Here is a 17,396-nt window from a genome sequence, read left to right as displayed (position 1 = left end):
GGAACAGAACCTGGTCCAAGCCCCACAGGTCACCCCATCTTGGATTCCCCTAGGTCTCTAGTTTTCAGAAATGCACAGGTTTGGTAGGTTTCCCTAGGTGCCGGCTGAGCTAGAGGCCAAAATCTACAGGTAGGCACTTTGCAAAAAACACCTCTGTTTTCTTGCAAAAATTTGGATGTGTCCACGTTGCGCTCTGGGGCGTTTCCTGTTGCGGGCGCTAGGCCTACCCACACAAGTGAGGTATCATTTTTATCGGGAGACTTGGGGGAACGCTGGGTGGAAGGAAATTTGTGGCTCCTCTCAGATTCCAGAACTTTCTGCCACAGAAATGTGAGGAACATGTTTTTTTTTAGCCAAATTTTGAGGTTTGCAAAGGATTCCTGGTAACAGAACCTGGTCCGAGCCCCACAAGTCACCCCATCTTGGATTCCCCTAGGTCTCTAGTTTTCAGAAATGCACAGGTTTGGTAGGTTTCCCTAGGTGCCGGCTGAGCTAGAGGCCAAAATCTACAGGTAGGCACTTTGCAAAAAACACCTCTGGTTTTCTTTCAAAAATTTGGATGTGTCCACGTTGCGCTTTGGGGCGTTTCCTGTCGCGGGTGCTCGGCCTACCCACACAAGTGAGGTATCATTTTTATCGGGAGACTTGGGGGAACGCTGGGTGGAAGGAAATTTGTGGCTCCTCTCAGATTCCAGAACTTTCTGCCACAGAAATGTGAGGAACATGTGTTTTTTTAGCCAAATTTTGAGGTTTGCAAAGGATTCTGGGGAACAGAACCTGGTCCAAGCCCGACAAGTCACCCCATCTTGGATTCCCCTAGGTCTCTAGTTTTTAGAAATGCACAGGTTTGGTAGGTTTCCCTAGGTGCCGGCTGAGCTAGAGGCCAAAATCTACAGGTAGGCACTTTGCAAAAAACACCTCTGTTTTCTTGCAAAAATTTGGATGTGTCCACGTTGCGCTCTGGGGCGTTTCCTGTTGCGGGCGCGAGGCCTACCCACACAAGTGAGGTATCATTTTTATCGGGAGACTTGGGGGAACGCTGGGTGGAAGGAAATTTGTGGCTCCTCTTAGATTCCAGAACTTTCTGCCACAGAAATGTGAGGAACATGTTTTTTTTTAGCCAAATTTTGAGGTTTGCAAAGGATTCTGGGTAACAGAACCTGGTCCGAGCCCCACAAGTCACCCCATCTTGGATTCCCCTAGGTCTCTAGTTTTCAGAAATGCACAGGTTTGGTAGGTTTCCCTAGGAGCCGGCTGAGCTAGAGGCCAAAATCTACAGGTAGGCACTTTGCAAAAAACACCTCTGTTTTCTTGCAAAAATTTGGATGTGTCCACGTTGCGCTTTGGGGTGTTTCCTGTCACGGGCGCTAAGCCTACCCGCACAAGTGAGGTATCATTTTTATCGGGAGACTTGGGGGAACGCTGGGTGGAAGGAAATTATTGGCTCCTCTAAGATTCCAGAAATTTCTGCCACAGAAATGTGAGGAACATGTGTTTTTTTAGCCAAATTTTGAGGTTTGCAAAGGATTCTGGGTAACAGAACCTGGTCCGAGCCCCACAAGTCACCCCATCTTGGATTCCCCTAGGTCTCTAGTTTTCAGAAATGCACAGGTTTGGTAGGTTTCCCTAGGAGCCGGCTGAGCTAGAGGCCAAAATCTACAGGTAGGCACTTTGCAAAAAACACCTCTGTTTTCTTGCAAAAATTTGGATGTCTCCACTTTGCGCTTTGGGGTGTTTCCTGTCACGGGCGCTAAGCCTACCCACACAAGTGAGGTATCTTTTTTATCGGGAGACTTGGGGGAACGCTGGGTGGAAGGAAATTATTGGCTCCTCTAAGATTCCAGAAATTTCTGCCACAGAAATGTGAGGAACATGTGTTTTTTTAGCCAAATTTTGAGGTTTGCAAAGGATTCTGGGGAACAGAACCTGGTCCAAGCCCCACAAGTCACCCCATCTTGGATTCCCCTAGGTCTCTAGTTTTCAGAAATGCACAGGTTTGGTAGGTTTCCCTAGGTGCCGGCTGAGTTACAGGCCAAAATCTACAGGTAGGCACTTTGCAAAAAACACCTCTGTTTTCTTTCAAAAATTTGGATGTGTCCACGTTACGCTTTGGGTGGTTTCCTGTCGCGGGCGCTAGGCCTACCCACACAAGTGAGGTATCATTTTTATTGGGAGACTTTGGGGAACGCTGGGTGGAAGGAAATTTGTGGCTCCTCTCAGATTCCAGAACTTTCTGCCACAGAAATGTGAGGAACATGTGTTTTTTTAGCCAAATTTTGAGGTTTGCAAAGGATTCTGGGGAACAGAACCTGGTCCAAGCCCCACAGGTCACCCCATCTTGGATTCCCCTAGGTCTCTAGTTTTCAGAAATGCACAGGTTTGGTAGGTTTCCCTAGGTGCCGGCTGAGCTAGAGGCCAAAATCTACAGGTAGGCACTTTGCAAAAAACACCTCTGTTTTCTTGCAAAAATTTGGATGTGTCCACGTTGCGCTCTGGGGCGTTTCCTGTTGCGGGCGCTAGGCCTACCCACACAAGTGAGGTATCATTTTTATCGGGAGACTTGGGGGAACGCTGGGTGGAAGGAAATTTGTGGCTCCTCTCAGATTCCAGAATTTTCTGCCACAGAAATGTGAGGAACATGTTTTTTTTTAGCCAAAGTTTGAGGTTTGCAAAGGATTCCTGGTAACAGAACCTGGTCCGAGCCCCACAAGTCACCCCATCTTGGATTCCCCTAGGTCTCTAGTTTTCAGAAATGCACAGGTTTGGTAGGTTTCCCTAGGTGCCGGCTGAGCTAGAGGCCAAAATCTACAGGTAGGCACTTTGCAAAAAACACCTCTGATTTCTTGCAAAAATTTGGATGTGTCCATGTTGCGCTTTGGGGTGTTTCCTGTCACGGGCGCTAAGCCTACCCACACAAGTGAGGTGTCATTTTTATCGGGAGACTTGGGGGAACGCTGGGTGGAAGGAAATTATTGGCTCCTCTAAGATTCCAGAAATTTCTGCCACAGAAATGTGAGGTACATGTGTTTTTTTAGCCAAATTTTGAGGTTTGCAAAGGATTCTGGGTAACAGAACCTGGTCCGAGCCCCACAAGTCACCCCATCTTGGATTCCCCTAGGTCTCTAGTTTTCAGAAATGCACAGGTTTGGTAGGTTTCCCTAGGTGCCGGCTGAGCTAGAGGCCAAAATCTACAGGTAGGCACTTTGCAAAAAACACCTCTGTTTTCTTTCAAAAATTTGGATGTGTCCACGTTGCGCTTTGGGGCGTTTCCTGTCGCGGGTGCTCGGCCTACCCACACAAGTGAGGTATCATTTTTATCGGGAGACTTGGGGGAACGCTGGGTGGAAGGAAATTTGTGGCTCCTCTCAGATTCCAGAACTTTCTGCCACAGAAATGTGAGGAACATGTGTTTTTTTAGCCAAATTTTGAGGTTTGCAAAGGATTCTGGGGAACAGAACCTGGTCCAAGCCCGACAAGTCTCCCCATCTTGGATTCCCCTAGGTCTCTAGTTTTCAGAAATGCACAGGTTTGGTAGGTTTCCCTAGGTGCCGGCTGAGCTAGAGGCCAAAATCTACAGGTAGGCACTTTGCAAAAAACACCTCTGTTTTCTTGCAAAAATTTGGATGTGTCCACGTTGCGCTCTGGGGCGTTTCCTGTTGCGGGCGCGAGGCCTACCCACACAAGTGAGGTATCATTTTTATCGGGAGACTTGGGGGAACGCTGGGTGGAAGGAAATTTGTGGCTCCTCTTAGATTCCAGAACTTTCTGCCACAGAAATGTGAGGAACATGTTTTTTTTTAGCCAAATTTTGAGGTTTGCAAAGGATTCTGGGTAACAGAACCTGGTCCGAGCCCCACAAGTCACCCCATCTTGGATTCCCCTAGGTCTCTAGTTTTCAGAAATGCACAGGTTTGGTAGGTTTCCCTAGGAGCCGGCTGAGCTAGAGGCCAAAATCTACAGGTAGGCACTTTGCAAAAAACACCTCTGTTTTCTTGCAAAAATTTGGATGTGTCCACGTTGCGCTTTGGGGTGTTTCCTGTCACGGGCGCTAAGCCTACCCACACAAGTGAGGTATCATTTTTATCGGGAGACTTAGGGGAACGCTGGGTGGAAGGAAATTATTGGCTCCTCTAAGATTCCAGAAATTTCTGCCACAGAAATGTGAGGAACATGTGTTTTTTTAGCCAAATTTTGAGGTTTGCAAAGGATTCTGGGTAACAGAACCTGGTCCGAGCCCCACAAGTCACCCCATCTTGGATTCCCCTAGGTCTCTAGTTTTCAGAAATGCACAGGTTTGGTAGGTTTCCCTAGGAGCCGGCTGAGCTAGAGGCCAAAATCTACAGGTAGGCACTTTGCAAAAAACACCTCTGTTTTCTTGCAAAAATTTGGATGTGTCCACTTTGCGCTTTGGGGTGTTTCCTGTCACGGGCGCTAAGCCTACCCACACAAGTGAGGTATCATTTTTATCGGGAGACTTGGGGGAACGCTGGGTGGAAGGAAATTATTGGCTCCTCTAAGATTCCAGAAATTTCTGCCACAGAAATGTGAGGAACATGTGTTTTTTTAGCCAAATTTTGAGGTTTGCAAAGGATTCTGGGTAACAGAACCTGGTCCGAGCCCCACAAGTCACCCCATCTTGGATTCCCCTAGGTCTCTAGTTTTCAGAAATGCACAGGTTTGGTAGGTTTCCCTAGGTGCCGGCTGACCTAGAGGCCAAAATCTACAGGTAGGCACTTTGCAAAAAACACCTCTGTTTTCTTTCAAAAATTTGGATGTGTCCACGTTGCGCTTTGGGGCGTTTCCTGTCGCGGGTGCTAGGCCTACCCACACAAGTGAGGTATCATTTTTATCGGGAGACTTGGGGGAACGCTGGGTGGAAGGAAATTTGTGGGTCCTCTCAGATTCCAGAACTTTCTGCAACACAAATGTGAGGAACATATTTTTTTTAGCCAAATTTTGAGGTTTGCAAAGGATTCTGGATAACAGAACCTGGTCCGAGCCCCACAAGTCACCCCATCTTGGATTCCCCTAAGTCTCTAGTTTTCAGAAATGCACAGGGTTGGTAGGTTTTCCTAGGTGCCAGCTGAGCTAGAGGCCAAAATCTACAGGTAGGCACTTTGCAAAAAACACCTCTGTTTTCTTTCAAAAATTTGGATGTGTCCACGTTCCGCTCTGGGGCGTTTCCTGTTGCGGGCGCTAGGCCTACCCACACAAGTGAGGTATCATTTTTATCGGGAGACTTGGGGGAACGCTGGGTGGAAGGAAATTTGTGGCTCCTCTCAGATTCCAGAACTTTCTGCCACAGAAATGTGAGGAACATGTTTTTTTTTTAGCCAAATTTTGAGGTTTGCAAAGGATTCTGGGTAACAGAACCTGGTCCGAGCCCCACAAGTCACCCCATCTTGGATTCCCCTAGGTCTCTAGTTTTCAGAAATGCACAGGTTTGGTAGGTTTCCCTAGGTGCCGGCTGAGCTAGAGGCCAAAATCTACAGGTAGGCACTTTGCAAAAAACACCTCTGTTTTCTTGCAAAAATTTGGATGTGTCCACGTTGCGCTTTGGGGCATTTCCTGTCACGGGCGCTAGGCCTACCCACACAAGTGAGGTATCATTTTTATCGGGAGACTTGGGGGAACGCTGGGTAGAAGGAAGTTTGTGGCTCCTCTCAGATTCCAGAACTTTCTGCCACAGAATATGAGGAACATGTGTTTTTTTAGCCAAATTTTGAGGTTTGCAAAGGATTCTGGGTAACAGAACCTGGTCCGAGCCCCACAAGTCACCCCATCTTGGATTCCCCTAGGTCTCTAGTTTTCAGAAATGCACAGGGTTGGTAGGTTTCCGTATGTGCCGGCTGAGCTACAGGCCAAAATCTACAGGTAGGCACTTTGCAAAAAACACCTCTGTTTTCTTTCAAAAATTTGGATGTGTCCACGTTACGCTTTGGGTGGTTTCCTGTCGCGGGCGCTAGGCCTACCCACACAAGTGAGGTATCATTTTTATTGGGAGACTTTGGGGAACGCTGGGTGGAAGGAAATTTGTGGCTCCTCTCAGATTCCAGAACTTTCTGCCACAGAAATGAGAGGAACATGTGTTTTTTTAGCCAAATTTTGAGGTTTGCAAAGGATTCTGGGGAACAGAACCTGGTCCAAGCCCCACAGGTCACCCCATCTTGGATTCCCCTAGGTCTCTAGTTTTCAGAAATGCACAGGTTTGGTAGGTTTCCCTAGGTGCCGGCTGAGCTAGAGGCCAAAATCTACAGGTAGGCACTTTGCAAAAAACACCTCTGTTTTCTTGCAAAAATTTGGATGTGTCCACGTTGCGCTCTGGGGCGTTTCCTGTTGCGGGCGCTAGGCCTACCCACACAAGTGAGGTATCATTTTTATCGGGAGACTTGGGGGAACGCTGGGTGGAAGGAAATTTGTGGCTCCTCTCAGATTCCAGAACTTTCTGCCACAGAAATGTGAGGAACATGTTTTTTTTTAGCCAAATTTTGAGGTTTGCAAAGGATTCTGGGTAACAGAACCTGGTCCGAGCCCCACAAGTCACCCCATCTTGGATTCCCCTAGGTCTCTAGTTTTCAGAAATGCACAGGTTTGGTAGGTTTCCCTAGGTGCCGGCTGAGCTAGAGGCCAAAATCTACAGGTAGGCACTCTGCAAAAAACACCTCTGTTTTCTTGCAAAAATTTGGATGTGTCCATGTTGCGCTTTGGGGTGTTTCCTGTCACGGGCGCTAAGCCTACCCACACAAGTGAGGTGTCATTTTTATCGGGAGACTTGGGGGAACGCTGGGTGGAAGGAAATTATTGGCTCCTCTAAGATTCCAGAAATTTCTGCCACAGAAATGTGAGGTACATGTGTTTTTTTAGCCAAATTTTGAGGTTTGCAAAGGATTCTGGGTAACAGAACCTGGTCCGAGCCCCACAAGTCACCCCATCTTGGATTCCCCTAGGTCTCTAGTTTTCAGAAATGCACAGGTTTGGTAGGTTTCCCTAGGTGCCGGCTGAGCTAGAGGCCAAAATCTACAGGTAGGCACTTTGCAAAAAACACCTCTGTTTTCTTTCAAAAATTTGGATGTGTCCACGTTGCGCTTTGGGGCGTTTCCTGTCGCGGGTGCTCGGCCTACCCACACAAGTGAGGTATCATTTTTATCGGGAGACTTGGGGGAACGCTGGGTGGAAGGAAATTCGTGACTCCTCTCAGATTCCAGAACTTTCTGCCACAGAAATGTTAGGAACATGTGTTTTTTTAGCCAAATTTTGAGGTTTGCAAAGGATTCTGGGGAACAGAACCTGGTCCAAGCCCGACAAGTCACCCCATCTTGGATTCCCCTAGGTCTCTAGTTTTCAGAAATGCACAGGTTTGGTAGGTTTCCCTAGGTGCCGGCTGAGCTAGAGGCCAAAATCTACAGGTAGGCACTTTGCAAAAAACACCTCTGTTTTCTTGCAAAAATTTGGATGTGTCCACGTTGCGCTCTGGGGCGTTTCCTGTTGCGGGCGCGAGGCCTACCCACACAAGTGAGGTATCATTTTTATCGGGAGACTTGGGGGAACGCTGGGTGGAAGGAAATTTGTGGCTCCTCTTAGATTCCAGAACTTTCTGCCACAGAAATGTGAGGAACATGTTTTTTTTTAGCCAAATTTTGAGGTTTGCAAAGGATTCTGGGTAACAGAACCTGGTCCGAGCCCCACAAGTCACCCCATCTTGGATTCCCCTAGGTCTCTAGTTTTCAGAAATGCACAGGTTTGGTAGGTTTCCCTAGGAGCCGGCTGAGCTAGAGGCCAAAATCTACAGGTAGGCACTTTGCAAAAAACACCTCTGTTTTCTTGCAAAAATTTGGATGTGTCCACGTTGCGCTTTGGGGTGTTTCCTGTCACGGGCGCTAAGCCTACCCACACAAGTGAGGTATCATTTTTATCGGGAGACTTGGGGGAACGCTGGGTGGAAGGAAATTATTGGCTCCTCTAAGATTCCAGAAATTTCTGCCACAGAAATGTGAGGAACATGTGTTTTTTTAGCCAAATTTTGAGGTTTGCAAAGGATTCTGGGTAACAGAACCTGGTCCGAGCCCCACAAGTCACCCCATCTTGGATTCCCCTAGGTCTCTAGTTTTCAGAAATGCACAGGTTTGGTAGGTTTCCCTAGGAGCCGGCTGAGCTAGAGGCCAAAATCTACAGGTAGGCACTTTGCAAAAAACACCTCTGTTTTCTTGCAAAAATTTGGATGTGTCCACTTTGCGCTTTGGGGTGTTTCCTGTCACGGGCGCAAAGCCTACCCACACAAGTGAGGTATCATTTTTATCGGGAGACTTGGGGGAACGCTGGGTGGAAGGAAATTATTGGCTCCTCTAAGATTCCAGAAATTTCTGCCACAGAAATGTGAGGAACATGTGTTTTTTTAGCCAAATTTTGAGGTTTGCAAAGGATTCTGGGTAACAGAACCTGGTCCGAGCCCCACAAGTCACCCCATCTTGGATTCCCCTAGGTCTCTAGTTTTCAGAAATGCACAGGTTTGGTAGGTTTCCCTAGGTGCCGGCTGACCTAGAGGCCAAAATCTACAGGTAGGCACTTTGCAAAAAACACCTCTGTTTTCTTTCAAAAATTTGGATGTGTCCACGTTGCGCTTTGGGGCGTTTCCTGTCGCGGGTGCTAGGCCTACCCACACAAGTGAGGTATCATTTTTATCGGGAGACTTGGGGGAACGCTGGGTGGAAGGAAATTTGTGGGTCCTCTCAGATTCCAGAACTTTCTGCAACACAAATGTGAGGAACATGTTTTTTTTAGCCAAATTTTGAGGTTTGCAAAGGATTCTGGGTAACAGAACCTGGTCCGAGCCCCACAAGTCACCCCATCTTGGATTCCCCTAAGTCTCTAGTTGTCAGAAATGCACAGGGTTGGTAGGTTTTCCTAGGTGCCAGCTGAGCTAGAGGCCAAAATCTACAGGTAGGCACTTTGCAAAAAACACCTCTGTTTTCTTTCAAAAATTTGGATGTGTCCACGTTCCGCTCTGGGGCGTTTCCTGTTGCGGGCGCTAGGCCTACCCACACAAGTGAGGTATCATTTTTATCGGGAGACTTGGGGGAACGCTGGGTGGAAGGAAATTTGTGGCTCCTCTCAGATTCCAGAACTTTCTGCCACAGAAATGTGAGGAACATTTTTTTTTTTTAGCCAAATTTTGAGGTTTGCAAAGGATTCTGGGTAACAGAACCTGGTCCGAGCCCCACAAGTCACCCCATCTTGGATTCCCCTAGGTCTCTAGTTTTCAGAAATGCACAGGTTTGGTAGGTTTCCCTAGGTGCCGGCTGAGCTAGAGGCCAAAATCTACAGGTAGGCACTTTGCAAAAAACACCTCTGTTTTCTTGCAAAAATTTGGATGTGTCCACGTTGCGCTTTGGGGCATTTCCTGTCACGGGCGCTAGGCCTACCCACACAAGTGAGGTATCATTTTTATCGGGAGACTTGGGGGAACGCTGGGTAGAAGGAAGTTTGTGGCTCCTCTCAGATTCCAGAACTTTCTGCCACAGAATATGAGGAACATGTGTTTTTTTAGCCAAATTTTGAGGTTTGCAAAGGATTCTGGGTAACAGAACCTGGTCCGAGCCCCACAAGTCACCCCATCTTGGATTCCCCTAGGTCTCTAGTTTTCAGAAATGCACAGGGTTGGTAGGTTTCCCTAGGTGCCGGCTGAGCTAGAGGCCAAAATCTACAGGTAGGCACTTTGCAAAAAACACCTCTGTTTTCTTTCAAAAATGTGGATGTGTCCACGTTGCGCTTTGGGGCGTTTCCTGTTGCGGGCGCTAGGCCTACCCACACAAGTGAGGTATCATTTTTATCGGGAGACTTGGGGGAATGCTGGGTGGAAGGAAATTTGTGGCTCCTCTTAGATTCCAGAACTTTCTGCCACAGAAATGTGAGGAACATGTGTTTTTTTAGCCAAATTTTGAGGTTTGCAAAGGATTCTGGGTAACAGAACCTGGTCCGAACCCCACAAGTCACCCCATCTTGGATTCCCCTAGGTCTCTAGTTTTCAGAAATGCACAGGGTTGGTAGGTTTCCCTAGGTGCCGGCTGAGCTAGAGGCCAAAATCTACAGGTAGGCACTTTGCAAAAAACACCTCTGTTTTCTTTCAAAAATTTGGATGTGTCCACGTTGCGCTTTGGGGCGTTTCCTGTCGCGGGTACTAGGCCTACCCACACAAGTGAGGTATCATTTTTATCGGGAGACTTGGGGGAACGCTGGGTGGAAGGAAATTTGTGGCTCCTCTCAGATTCCAGAACTTTCTGCCACAGAAATGTGAGGAACATGTTTTTTTTAGCCAAATTTTGAGGTTTGCAAAGGATTCTGGGTAACAGAACCTGGTCCAAGCCCCACAAGTCACCCCATCTTGGATTCCCCTAGGTCTCTAGTTTTCAGAAATGCACAGGTTTGGTAGGTTTCCCTAGGTGCCGGCTGAGCTAGAGGCCAAAATCTACAGGTAGGCACTTTGCAAAAAACACCTCTGTTTTCTTTCAAAAATTTGGATGTGTCCACGTTGCGCTTTGGGGCGTTTCCTGTCGCGGGTGCTCGGCCTACCCACACAAGTGAGGTATCATTTTTATCGGGAGACTTGGGGGAACGCTGGGTGGAAGGAAATTTGTGGCTCCTCTCAGATTCCAGAACTTTCTGCCACAGAAATGTGAGGAACATGTGTTTTTTTAGCCAAATTTTGAGGTTTGCAAAGGATTCTGGGGAACAGAACCTGGTCCAAGCCCGACAAGTCACCCCATCTTGGATTCCCCTAGGTCTCTAGTTTTCAGAAATGCACAGGTTTGGTAGGTTTCCCTAGGTGCCGGCTGAGCTAGAGGCCAAAATCTACAGGTAGGCACTTTGCAAAAAACACCTCTGTTTTCTTGCAAAAATTTGGATGTGTCCACGTTGCGCTCTGGGGCGTTTCCTGTTGCGGGCGCGAGGCCTACCCACACAAGTGAGGTATCATTTTTATCGGGAGACTTGGGGGAACGCTGGGTGGAAGGAAATTTGTGGCTCCTCTTAGATTCCAGAACTTTCTGCCACAGAAATGTGAGGAACATGTTTTTTTTTAGCCAAATTTTGAGGTTTGCAAAGGATTCTGGGTAACAGAACCTGGTCCGAGCCCCACAAGTCACCCCATCTTGGATTCCCCTAGGTCTCTAGTTTTCAGAAATGCACAGGTTTGGTAGGTTTCCCTAGGAGCCGGCTGAGCTAGAGGCCAAAATCTACAGGTAGGCACTTTGCAAAAAACACCTCTGTTTCTTGCAAAAATTTGGATGTGTCCACGTTGCGCTTTGGGGTGTTTCCTGTCACGGGCGCTAAGCCTACCCACACAAGTGAGGTATCATTTTTATCGGGAGACTTGGGGGAACGCTGGGTGGAAGGAAATTATTGGCTCCTCTAAGATTCCAGAAATTTCTGCCACAGAAATGTGAGGAACATGTGTTTTTTTAGCCAAATTTTGAGGTTTGCAAAGGATTCTGGGTAACAGAACCTGGTCCGAGCCCCACAAGTCACCCCATCTTGGATTCCCCTAGGTCTCTAGTTTTCAGAAATGCACAGGTTTGGTAGGTTTCCCTAGGAGCCGGCTGAGCTAGAGGCCAAAATCTACAGGTAGGCACTTTGCAAAAAACACCTCTGTTTTCTTGCAAAAATTTGGATGTGTCCACTTTGCGCTTTGGGGTGTTTCCTGTCACGGGCGCAAAGCCTACCCACACAAGTGAGGTATCATTTTTATCGGGAGACTTGGGGGAACGCTGGGTGGAAGGAAATTATTGGCTCCTCTAAGATTCCAGAAATTTCTGCCACAGAAATGTGAGGAACATGTGTTTTTTTAGCCAAATTTTGAGGTTTGCAAAGGATTCTGGGTAACAGAACCTGGTCCGAGCCCCACAAGTCACCCCATCTTGGATTCCCCTAGGTCTCTAGTTTTCAGAAATGCACAGGTTTGGTAGGTTTCCCTAGGTGCCGGCTGACCTAGAGGCCAAAATCTACAGGTAGGCACTTTGCAAAAAACACCTCTGTTTTCTTTCAAAAATTTGGATGTGTCCACGTTGCGCTTTGGGGCGTTTCCTGTCGCGGGTGCTAGGCCTACCCACACAAGTGAGGTATCATTTTTATCGGGAGACTTGGGGGAACGCTGGGTGGAAGGAAATTTGTGGGTCCTCTCAGATTCCAGAACTTTCTGCAACACAAATGTGAGGAACATGTTTTTTTTAGCCAAATTTTGAGGTTTGCAAAGGATTCTGGGTAACAGAACCTGGTCCGAGCCCCACAAGTCACCCCATCTTGGATTCCCCTAAGTCTCTAGTTTTCAGAAATGCACAGGGTTGGTAGGTTTTCCTAGGTGCCAGCTGAGCTAGAGGCCAAAATCTACAGGTAGGCACTTTGCAAAAAACACCTCTGTTTTCTTTCAAAAATTTGGATGTGTCCACGTTCCGCTCTGGGGCGTTTCCTGTTGCGGGCGCTAGGCCTACCCACACAAGTGAGGTATCATTTTTATCGGGAGACTTGGGGGAACGCTGGGTGGAAGGAAATTTGTGGCTCCTCTCAGATTCCAGAACTTTCTGCCACAGAAATGTGAGGAACATGTTTTTTTTTTAGCCAAATTTTGAGGTTTGCAAAGGATTCTGGGTAACAGAACCTGGTCCGAGCCCCACAAGTCACCCCATCTTGGATTCCCCTAGGTCTCTAGTTTTCAGAAATGCACAGGTTTGGTAGGTTTCCCTAGGTGCCGGCTGAGCTAGAGGCCAAAATCTACAGGTAGGCACTTTGCAAAAAACACCTCTGTTTTCTTGCAAAAATTTGGATGTGTCCACGTTGCGCTTTGGGGCATTTCCTGTCACGGGCGCTAGGCCTACCCACACAAGTGAGGTATCATTTTTATCGGGAGACTTGGGGGAACGCTGGGTAGAAGGAAGTTTGTGGCTCCTCTCAGATTCCAGAACTTTCTGCCACAGAATATGAGGAACATGTGTTTTTTTAGCCAAATTTTGAGGTTTGCAAAGGATTCTGGGTAACAGAACCTGGTCCGAGCCCCACAAGTCACCCCATCTTGGATTCCCCTAGGTCTCTAGTTTTCAGAAATGCACAGGGTTGGTAGGTTTCCCTAGGTGCCGGCTGAGCTAGAGGCCAAAATCTACAGGTAGGCACTTTGCAAAAAACACCTCTGTTTTCTTTCAAAAATGTGGATGTGTCCACGTTGCGCTTTGGGGCGTTTCCTGTTGCGGGCGCTAGGCCTACCCACACAAGTGAGGTATCATTTTTATCGGGAGACTTGGGGGAATGCTGGGTGGAAGGAAATTTGTGGCTCCTCTTAGATTCCAGAACTTTCTGCCACAGAAATGTGAGGAACATGTGTTTTTTTAGCCAAATTTTGAGGTTTGCAAAGGATTCTGGGTAACAGAACCTGGTCCGAGCCCCACAAGTCACCCCATCTTGGATTCCCCTAGGTCTCTAGTTTTCAGAAATGCACAGGTTTGGTAGGTTTCCCTAGGAGCCGGCTGAGCTAGAGGCCAAAATCTACAGGTAGGCACTTTGCAAAAAACACCTCTGTTTTCTTGCAAAAATTTGGATGTGTCCACGTTGCGCTTTGGGGTGTTTCCTGTCACGGGCGCTAAGCCTACCCACACAAGTGAGGTATCATTTTTATCGGGAGACTTAGGGGAACGCTGGGTGGAAGGAAATTATTGGCTCCTCTAAGATTCCAGAAATTTCTGCCACAGAAATGTGAGGAACATGTGTTTTTTTAGCCAAATTTTGAGGTTTGCAAAGGATTCTGGGTAACAGAACCTGGTCCGAGCCCCACAAGTCACCCCATCTTGGATTCCCCTAGGTCTCTAGTTTTCAGAAATGCACAGGTTTGGTAGGTTTCCCTAGGAGCCGGCTGAGCTAGAGGCCAAAATCTACAGGTAGGCACTTTGCAAAAAAAACCTCTGTTTTCTTGCAAAAATTTGGATGTGTCCACTTTGCGCTTTGGGGTGTTTCCTGTCACGGGCGCTAAGCCTACCCACACAAGTGAGGTATCATTTTTATCGGGAGACTTGGGGGAACGCTGGGTGGAAGGAAATTATTGGCTCCTCTAAGATTCCAGAAATTTCTGCCACAGAAATGTGAGGAACATGTGTTTTTTTAGCCAAATTTTGAGGTTTGCAAAGGATTCTGGGTAACAGAACCTGGTCCGAGCCCCACAAGTCACCCCATCTTGGATTCCCCTAGGTCTCTAGTTTTCAGAAATGCACAGGTTTGGTAGGTTTCCCTAGGTGCCGGCTGACCTAGAGGCCAAAATCTACAGGTAGGCACTTTGCAAAAAACACCTCTGTTTTCTTTCAAAAATTTGGATGTGTCCACGTTGCGCTTTGGGGCGTTTCCTGTCGCGGGTGCTAGGCCTACCCACACAAGTGAGGTATCATTTTTATCGGGAGACTTGGGGGAACGCTGGGTGGAAGGAAATTTGTGGGTCCTCTCAGATTCCAGAACTTTCTGCAACACAAATGTGAGGAACATATTTTTTTTAGCCAAATTTTGAGGTTTGCAAAGGATTCTGGATAACAGAACCTGGTCCGAGCCCCACAAGTCACCCCATCTTGGATTCCCCTAAGTCTCTAGTTTTCAGAAATGCACAGGGTTGGTAGGTTTTCCTAGGTGCCAGCTGAGCTAGAGGCCAAAATCTACAGGTAGGCACTTTGCAAAAAACACCTCTGTTTTCTTTCAAAAATTTGGATGTGTCCACGTTCCGCTCTGGGGCGTTTCCTGTTGCGGGCGCTAGGCCTACCCACACAAGTGAGGTATCATTTTTATCGGGAGACTTGGGGGAACGCTGGGTGGAAGGAAATTTGTGGCTCCTCTCAGATTCCAGAACTTTCTGCCACAGAAATGTGAGGAACATGTTTTTTTTTTAGCCAAATTTTGAGGTTTGCAAAGGATTCTGGGTAACAGAACCTGGTCCGAGCCCCACAAGTCACCCCATCTTGGATTCCCCTAGGTCTCTAGTTTTCAGAAATGCACAGGTTTGGTAGGTTTCCCTAGGTGCCGGCTGAGCTAGAGGCCAAAATCTACAGGTAGGCACTTTGCAAAAAACACCTCTGTTTTCTTGCAAAAATTTGGATGTGTCCACGTTGCGCTTTGGGGCATTTCCTGTCACGGGCGCTAGGCCTACCCACACAAGTGAGGTATCATTTTTATCGGGAGACTTGGGGGAACGCTGGGTAGAAGGAAGTTTGTGGCTCCTCTCAGATTCCAGAACTTTCTGCCACAGAATATGAGGAACATGTGTTTTTTTAGCCAAATTTTGAGGTTTGCAAAGGATTCTGGGTAACAGAACCTGGTCCGAGCCCCACAAGTCACCCCATCTTGGATTCCCCTAGGTCTCTAGTTTTCAGAAATGCACAGGGTTGGTAGGTTTCCGTATGTGCCGGCTGAGCTACAGGCCAAAATCTACAGGTAGGCACTTTGCAAAAAACACCTCTGTTTTCTTTCAAAAATTTGGATGTGTCCACGTTACGCTTTGGGTGGTTTCCTGTCGCGGGCGCTAGGCCTACCCACACAAGTGAGGTATCATTTTTATTGGGAGACTTTGGGGAACGCTGGGTGGAAGGAAATTTGGGGCTCCTCTCAGATTCCAGAACTTTCTGCCACAGAAATGAGAGGAACATGTGTTTTTTTAGCCAAATTTTGAGGTTTGCAAAGGATTCTGGGGAACAGAACCTGGTCCAAGCCCCACAGGTCACCCCATCTTGGATTCCCCTAGGTCTCTAGTTTTCAGAAATGCACAGGTTTGGTAGGTTTCCCTAGGTGCCGGCTGAGCTAGAGGCCAAAATCTACAGGTAGGCACTTTGCAAAAAACACCTCTGTTTTCTTGCAAAAATTTGGATGTGTCCACGTTGCGCTCTGGGGCGTTTCCTGTTGCGGGCGCTAGGCCTACCCACACAAGTGAGGTATCATTTTTATCGGGAGACTTGGGGGAACGCTGGGTGGAAGGAAATTTGTGGCTCCTCTCAGATTCCAGAACTTTCTGCCACAGAAATGTGAGGAACATGTTTTTTTTTAGCCAAATTTTGAGGTTTGCAAAGGATTCTGGGTAACAGAACCTGGTCCGAGCCCCACAAGTCACCCCATCTTGGATTCCCCTAGGTCTCTAGTTTTCAGAAATGCACAGGTTTGGTAGGTTTCCCTAGGTGCCGGCTGAGCTAGAGGCCAAAATCTACAGGTAGGCACTCTGCAAAAAACACCTCTGTTTTCTTGCAAAAATTTGGATGTGTCCATGTTGCGCTTTGGGGTGTTTCCTGTCACGGGCGCTAAGCCTACCCACACAAGTGAGGTGTCATTTTTATCGGGAGACTTGGGGGAACGCTGGGTGGAAGGAAATTATTGGCTCCTCTAAGATTCCAGAAATTTCTGCCACAGAAATGTGAGGTACATGTGTTTTTTTAGCCAAATTTTGAGGTTTGCAAAGGATTCTGGGTAACAGAACCTGGTCCGAGCCCCACAAGTCACCCCATCTTGGATTCCCCTAGGTCTCTAGTTTTCAGAAATGCACAGGTTTGGTAGGTTTCCCTAGGTGCCGGCTGAGCTAGAGGCCAAAATCTACAGGTAGGCACTTTGCAAAAAACACCTCTGTTTTCTTTCAAAAATTTGGATGTGTCCACGTTGCGCTTTGGGGCGTTTCCTGTCGCGGGTGCTCGGCCTACCCACACAAGTGAGGTATCATTTTTATCGGGAGACTTGGGGGAACGCTGGGTGGAAGGAAATTCGTGACTCCTCTCAGATTCCAGAACTTTCTGCCACAGAAATGTGAGGAACATGTGTTTTTTTAGCCAAATTTTGAGGTTTGCAAAGGATTCTGGGGAACAGAACCTGGTCCAAGCCCGACAAGTCACCCCATCTTGGATTCCCCTAGGTCTCTAGTTTTCAGAAATGCACAGGTTTGGTAGGTTTCCCTAGGTGCCGGCTGAGCTAGAGGCCAAAATCTACAGGTAGGCACTTTGCAAAAAACACCTCTGTTTTCTTGCAAAAATTTGGATGTGTCCACGTTGCGCTCTGGGGCGTTTCCTGTTGCGGGCGCGAGGCCTACCCACACAAGTGAGGTATCATTTTTATCGGGAGACTTGGGGGAACGCTGGGTGGAAGGAAATTTGTGGCTCCTCTTAGATTCCAGAACTTTCTGCCACAGAAATGTGAGGAACATGTTTTTTTTTAGCCAAATTTTGAGGTTTGCAAAGGATTCTGGGTAACAGAACCTGGTCCGAGCCCCACAAGTCACCCCATCTTGGATTCCCCTAGGTCTCTAGTTTTCAGAAATGCACAGGTTTGGTAGGTTTCCCTAGGAGCCGGCTGAGCTAGAGGCCAAAATCTACAGGTAGGCACTTTGCAAAAAACACCTCTGTTTTCTTGCA

Source organism: Pleurodeles waltl, chromosome 8 (assembly GCF_031143425.1).
Source record: "Pleurodeles waltl isolate 20211129_DDA chromosome 8, aPleWal1.hap1.20221129, whole genome shotgun sequence".
NCBI lineage: Eukaryota > Metazoa > Chordata > Amphibia > Caudata > Salamandridae > Pleurodeles > Pleurodeles waltl.
The sequence above is the reverse complement of the archived record's forward strand: the minus strand, read 5'-3'. Positions refer to the sequence as shown.